Genomic DNA, 7596 nt, shown 5'->3' on the forward strand with positions numbered 1-7596 from the left:
TTGATGTGTTCATACTTGCTGTTTAATACACCATCGATACATAGTTCATCATAGGTGTCTCTTATTTCAACATGACCGAGTTCTTCAACACGACATTTGGTGAAGAATCTCACATCTTCGACCAACAAGACTCGATCCGAGATGAGTGAAAAGGCGGTTTTGTCATCTGGTTCGGAGGCGACTTTAGGAGTCAAAGAGTATTTCAGTGAGGGCTTCTCTACATTCTTGACAATAATGGGATCTTGGATCTTGGGTGCCATTTAAGATTTCAGGTAAAAACTAGTAAAGAGTCCTTAGGGTTTTAGAATTTCAAACGACAGACGCTTCACACTCAATAGATAATAACAATTTGATAAGATCGGTAAGCTAGCTTAACAATGCAATGAGATTTGATGTAAATACCTTGAATTCACTTTGAGTGAGGTTTGATAGCCTTGGAATCGCTCTGCTCTGCTCTTTCGAAAACTTGGTAAGTGTAAATGACCGCAAAAATGCTTTTAAGTACACAAAATACCTTATCGGGCTCCGTGCGGGTTAGGTCAAAAACATTAAATGCACTCGGTTCACCTTTAACCGATTTACTCTCTTTTTTTGTTTTAAACGAGTAACCAAATTTCCTTCATTTACCGACTTGAGAGGCTTCCTGTATTCACCAACTTGACAGGTTTCCTGTAAAGTGCTTCAAAGACTTTGATAGAATTTCAAACTTACTAATGCATCTTAACTATGCAGATTTTGAATTTAGTACTTAATGGAATAGGAACTGTTATGATTTTATCATTCAGAGAATGCAATCCCTTCATACCTTTACTGATTAATTTGGAATAGGTGCACCTAACTCGGTAGGTAAGGTGCATTCTTCATTTGACACAACTTCCTTCTTTTTCCAAATCATCTTTAATTTCTCTTTTATTTCTTCAGTGTCTTTTCTAGATTGATCTTTGCAATCTCCAGCCAAATGTCCAACTTTGTGACAATGAAAACATGCCATACCAGGATTTCTCCATGATCTTCGGTTGTTCATTCCAAACCTTATAAAAAAGTTAGCACTAATATGTCCATATCTTCCACAACATTCACACCATATCCTTGTGTTGTAATCCCATGGTACTGTTGCATATTGTTAGTAAGGATCTGTGTGAGTTCGATAACCTCTAGTGTTTGCTCGGTGTGCAGACCACATGTAGTTCTTTTGCTTAAGCCAACACTTCTCAGTACTATGTCCATATCTATTGCAGTTTCTACAAAACTCTTTGTATTTTTCCTTCTAATAGTTGTCAACAGACTTTGTCCTACATTGGTTAAATGTGTGACCATATTTATTGCAATTGTAACAATAACCATTGGACTTAGTGATATTCAGTTGCTTACCTTTTCTAATTTGGCACATGTTGGCAGTGTGACCTTGATTTTCATAGTAGTAGCAAATAGGCTTATTTCTTTTGATGTTATTCCTTTTTCCAGCTTGCTTTGATGATTCTCCTCTCTCGGTGGTATGAATTCCTTTCTCGGTAGAGTCTTTTCCTTTGTAACCGAGTCCTACATCTTTGTTGGGTCTTCTTGTATTCAGTTGCTCATCCAACATCTTTGATGCTTCATAACTTTTCTTCAGTGTTTCTTTAGATTTCTTCTCTGTTTCAAGTTCATCGGTCAACCTTGATACTTCAAATTTCAATGCTTGATTTTCATCATTCTTTAGAATTGCTTCATGATGTGCATAACCTAGTTGATCTGTCATATTTTGTTGAATCCCAGTCAACCTTATGATTTCATCATTTTTATCATATACTAAGACTTCAAGTTGTTGTTTCTCTCTTTCTAGATCTCTTGCTTTATCCTTAGCTGTCCTTAATGCATCTAGATTTTCAGTCATTTGTGTGTTGAAATGTTCATGTTCTCTTTTCATTGCTTTTAGTTGATCAGCCAATGCTTTGTTCTTTTCTTTCAATACTCCAATCATTTCTTTAGTCTCTTCAGATATACTATTCTCAGATGATGTCTCAATTTGTTCCACTAACTCTTAAGAGTCCTGCAAGTCATCAGATAATCTTCTTCTTACTTTCAAAGATTTTTGCATTTGCCTTTGCATGTTTGCAATCACTTGATTAGCATGATCTAGCTCTTCTTGTAGATACACAATCCTCTGAGATTGTTTATAGCCTTCCATTGATAAGATCTTTCTCTTTAGGTAGTTAAACCCTTTTCCAAGATTCGAGCTCTGATACCAATTGTTAGGCCCAATATGGAAAGCTAATGTACTGAGAGGGGAGGGGTGAATCAGTACTTCAAAATGTTTCTTGAATAATAACTTTACAGTTATGCATAAACAGAATAGTGCAGTAACATAAAATAAAGTTAAAATAAATAGATAACAATCATACATGATTCACTCCATAACACATATATTTTGGTTACGCAGAAACTCTTGGTTAGAGAGAAAAACTACGAAGGGGATGGCAGCCACAACTTCACTACTGCAATAATAAAGAGTGCTCGATTAGAGCTACATATTAGCTATTTATGATAGTTTACCCTATTAGGAGTAACAAGGTCTGTTAGATCTACCTTGCTAAAAGATTTTACAACACTTAATCTAAAAGCTGCATCTGGTTAGAGGCTTTACAATTTATAGACTTGATTAGAGTCTTTTACCTTGTTAAAGATTTCTCTTTCAACTTCACAATATTACAATAAAATCATTACAAATATCTGCAACTTTACATCTGAAATGTTATAGCAGATTCTATGTGCTCAGAATAGATTACCTTGCTTATAGCATACCTCGGTAACTCATATAGTAACTCAGTAAACCCTTCTGTTTACTCTGTTCTTCAACTGTTCTCTGAAAACCTTCTTGGTGACCTCTGTGTCTCTGTAACAATCTTCTTACACTCATGCACACACCTTTAACTCATATTGTATAAATAGATCTCTTAAGATGGTGATCTAATTCATTGCTTCGATCTTACAAACATGATTCCTCGAATGAATAACTATACAAAATATTTCATTGGTTAGATTGATCTCAAAATCATACACAATCTCTTAGTGCAATTTCCAATGTGATAACGGTTAGATGTGCCTCGATCTTGTAACACGTTTTCATATGCATGTCCAGGTTCAATGTATCTAGTAACACGTTCACTCGATGTATATCAACTCGGTGTGTCATCTTTGCTGCTCGGTAGACATAAAAAGATACTCGGTGTATACTGCATTTTGTGACCGCTTTCCTCTGTAACTGACTAGACTGTGCATATCGACTTCTCTGTATATACCGACTACATGATTCAGTAGTGTTAACCGACTAGAGTATATAGTATGACTTTGAATATAAAAACTAATTGCAACTTGATAAGTAGTAACATATTGTGGGTCATAAATCCCATCGAGGTTTTTCCCACACCAAGTTTCCTCATTAAAAATCTTGTGTTATGGTGTGCTTTCTATGTTGTGCTTATTGATCATATTTACTGCATTAATTTTTGTTTACCGGTACACTATTTTGGAATGCAATTTATTTAATAAGCTCAGAAAATCTATTTACCAATTAGATACTGATTCACCCCCCCTCTCAGTATCTTTGGGAATCCTAACAATTGGTATATGAGCTTGGTCCTATTTTTTCAAAAGCCTAATAGCTTGAGGGAGATTCTGACATCGGTACATATGGATAACTTGAGAAAGCAATTAGAAACAACTCTTGTAGATTATGATGCAGAAAAGTTGAAGAATATCAAACTTGAAGATGATCTGAAGGCTGCACAAGAAATCATTCAAGGACTTCAGGAGAATCTTACTATTGCTAGAAACAAAAGAAGATAACTTCATGAGAAGATACATAATGTTGATGATGAAAAGGAAACTCTTAATGATCTTGTAGGCAAGATGAAGCAAGAAAACATGACCTTGAGGAATGAGATGCAAGATATAACTATGAGATTTTGTAAAGACACTGAAGACAAAAAGAAGAATGAAGATGACTTGACTAGGAGAATCAATGATGCTAGAACTGAAAATCTAAGACTCAGTAATGTAAATGACATGTTAAAGACAAATCTAATTCACTTGGAACATGATAAAACTGAACTCATGAGACAAAAGGATTTCTTGGAAAATGAGCAGGCTACTGCAAATCAACATAAAGAGAAATTCAAGAAAAGTTTAGAGGAACTTGATGACATGCTGAAAAATCAGAAACCTAATGGAGACACTAATGGACTTGGCTTTGAAGTTGGTAAAATCTCTGGTATTGCAAACAATCATGATCACAGTAAACCGGTAAGACAACCTAATGCCTACAAATTTAATGGGAAAAGCTTTAACTGTAACAAGTATGGTCATAGAGAAAATCAATGTAGATCTAGAAACTATCAGAACACTAATGCACCCATCGGTCAATGTTCTAAATGCAACAAAATTGGTCATAATTCAGAAAATTATAGAATGAATGTAAGATGTTATGTTTGCGGAAGACTTGGACACTTATCTAATCAATGCAGAACACATACTGACATAGGATATGAAAAAGCTATTCAGAAAAACAACGTGACTTGTTATGCTTGTAACAAGATTGGACATATTGCAAAATTTTGTAGAAGTAAGGCATCACCGACAAATAACAAAGGACCCATTTTGAAAGGTAAAGAGAAGGTTGATGAGGTAAAGCAAGAATTTTCAAAACAATGGATTAGAAAGACAGATTAGAATGTTAATGAAGCTATTCCTTCACTGGTAGAACAAAGTATCACTCCACCAGCAGGAGATTCTTCATCTAACTAAAAAGAAATCTTTTGGGGGTATGGCAACTAACTGAAAATCATGTTAGTTTACCCTCGGTTGATGATAAGAAGATGAATTGCTTCTTTACCCGCATATGAGTTAAGTTTTCACTTAATCAATAGGCATTTATTATGGTAGCTGAAGGAAATGACATTATAAAGCAAGTGTTTTTCACTCTTTTTCACTCACCGAGCATTCAAATTTGCTAAGAGCGCAAAAAACCCGAGCGAAGGCATCCACAACGAGAAGTGAAGCAAAATCTTTCAAGCATTCAAACCTAAAGGCAGATTAAGGTATTTATCAAATGGCTTCCTCCTTTGCACCTAAATTCATTGCAAACCCTACTGTTGTTGAAGTGGTTAAACGCCCTAGGCTCGTATTTAAGATCATACCCAAAATAGCGAAGAAGGATGATACCCTAGGAGAATTCTCTAAAATACCCAATTGAGTTGCATATGTAGAAGACCCTAGGATATACATACATTGTCATATTGAGGAACTTGGTGCTGAAGAAATCATGAACATGTATAAGACTATAATTTGTGATGAGAATGATATTGTGAAATCGGAACATGAGATCGTAGAAACCCTAGGTTTTGTGGAAATACTTAGTATTCTTGATTTTCCTAAGGAAGTTGTGAGAATTGTACTTAGCAGAGTTCATGGGGAATTATTTTGGCTTGACTCCATCCACAAGATCACAAGAGAAGTAGTTAGGGTAGTGACTGGCTTACCTTCCACTGGTAGCAGGCCTGACAAAACTAAGAAAGTTTCAAACAACACTGTAATGACACTAACTGGTCCAACCCATGACAATAGATCCTTGAGAGTCAATGATGTCAAAGATATAAATGTCAGATTCATTAGCATGATACTAGGATACAAAACTACACATGGTAACAGATTAAACTCTATTTCTAGTTTATGTATCAAGAGTGCTTATGACATGGTGAACAACAACACTAATATTGACATATGTGAATGGCTAAAGGATGAATTGATTGACAATCTAAATAAAATTAAAGGTGATAAGAAAGGTACTTTCAGATTTGGTAATCTACTTGTGTGCCTAATGCTATACATTACTAAGGAAGTTCCTGGTATAGGTAGGAAAGAATTTGGTTTTGACATACCGGTAGGAAAACAACTATTGGATATCTTTACCGGCATTGGAGATGACAGGGAAAACAACATAGTTGAACACTTCCAAGCATTTAAGGCTAGAATGAAAACAAGGGAAAGACTATCTCAGAGCATAGTTGACAAATATCAGAAATAAATATGTTTTGTTATAAAGAAAGATGAAATTTGGATGGAAACAGTGGTTCCTAGAACTGTTTGGGTAACAAAAATGGGTTATGAGGTAGATGAGAACATAATTCTGACATATGCTAAAGCCCTACTTGAAGACCCTAGAGAACCTGAAGAGGAAATATTTGGAAATGTTGAAACCATTGAGAGAGATGTACATATCCTTAAATGAAGGAAGAAAAGAGAACAATCTATCATAAAAGCAACAAAACAGGCCAAAGAGATCAAGGAAAACATATTGAATATCACTGGTATTAAGGAAAGTGATTTGGAAGGGATACAACCGAAATCTCATCTTTCAACAGTTGGAACTTCATCTGACAGTGAAATCCCAACTGAGTTTAAGAGAGTAGAAAGGAAAAGAAAACCACTGGTGAGAAGAAAGATGTGGCAACTGAGCCACTGGCTGAGAATATTGCAGTGGAAATACATGAAGAGAAAACAATTGAAAATATTGAAATTGGGGTTGAGACACAAACTAAACAATCAGTTGATCCCCTAGCTTCTGGAATGGTGACAAATACCATTGGTGCACACATTGAAAAGCCCATAGAGTTAGAGATATCGATAGTGGACAATTCAGAAGTGCATACTAAGAAACTGACAGTGAATATCGAGACTTCATTTGAGAAACTTGCAATAGAAAGCACAAAGAAACAAACTGAGGTACACACTAAGAAATAGGAAGAGAAAAAGGTTGAGGTACAGGTTCATACTAAGACAGTACCACTGGCAACTGCTGAGAAACCCAAGCCTTTGCTAGTTCAGATGCAAACACAAACTGACCTATCAGAGGACAACACAAGTGAAGAGGTTACTCACACCGATGGAATGCAGATTGTTCAGGTAGTTGGACAATCATCTGGTTCTTCCATGACATAATTCAGACCAACTAATGTGACAGAGGTATTATTGGATTCCATCAAGAAGATAATAGATTGTAATGCACTTGCATACAAGGCTATTGATGATACAATTCCTTTATTAAAATTGATTGCACCCAAGTGCAATGTGGAAAATAAAGATTCTTTGAGTCAATTAGACACATTGTCTAAGTATATCACAAACAACTTATTGACAGTTGATCAGATTAATGAGGAAACATTCAGTGAGAAAATTAATAAAGAAAAGGAAAAATTCTTTGATGAGACAATAAATAAGTGCATGGGACACATTGATACCCTATTACCGGCACTTAGCAAAACAATAATGGAATTTAAGGAGCTATATAGAGACACATGCACAACTGATATTTTGATAGTGGATATAGACAAGAAAATCAGTAAGTGCAAAAAGAAATAAATGATATTGCTGATAATCTCATCGGTTCATCAGAACCCTTATTAGTTATAGAGCAGGAGATAGGAGGTTTTGAGGAGAAAATTAAAAAAATTGAAAAAGAGAAGGAAATAATAAAATTCAAGGCTAAAGAGCTTAAGTGTAGACTTGGTCCGAAACTTGACAACCTCATATCTTTGAGAAAAGAGATCTCAGAGGCACTTG

Source organism: Cryptomeria japonica, chromosome 7 (genome assembly GCF_030272615.1).
Source record: "Cryptomeria japonica chromosome 7, Sugi_1.0, whole genome shotgun sequence".
Taxonomy (NCBI): domain Eukaryota; kingdom Viridiplantae; phylum Streptophyta; class Pinopsida; order Cupressales; family Cupressaceae; genus Cryptomeria; species Cryptomeria japonica.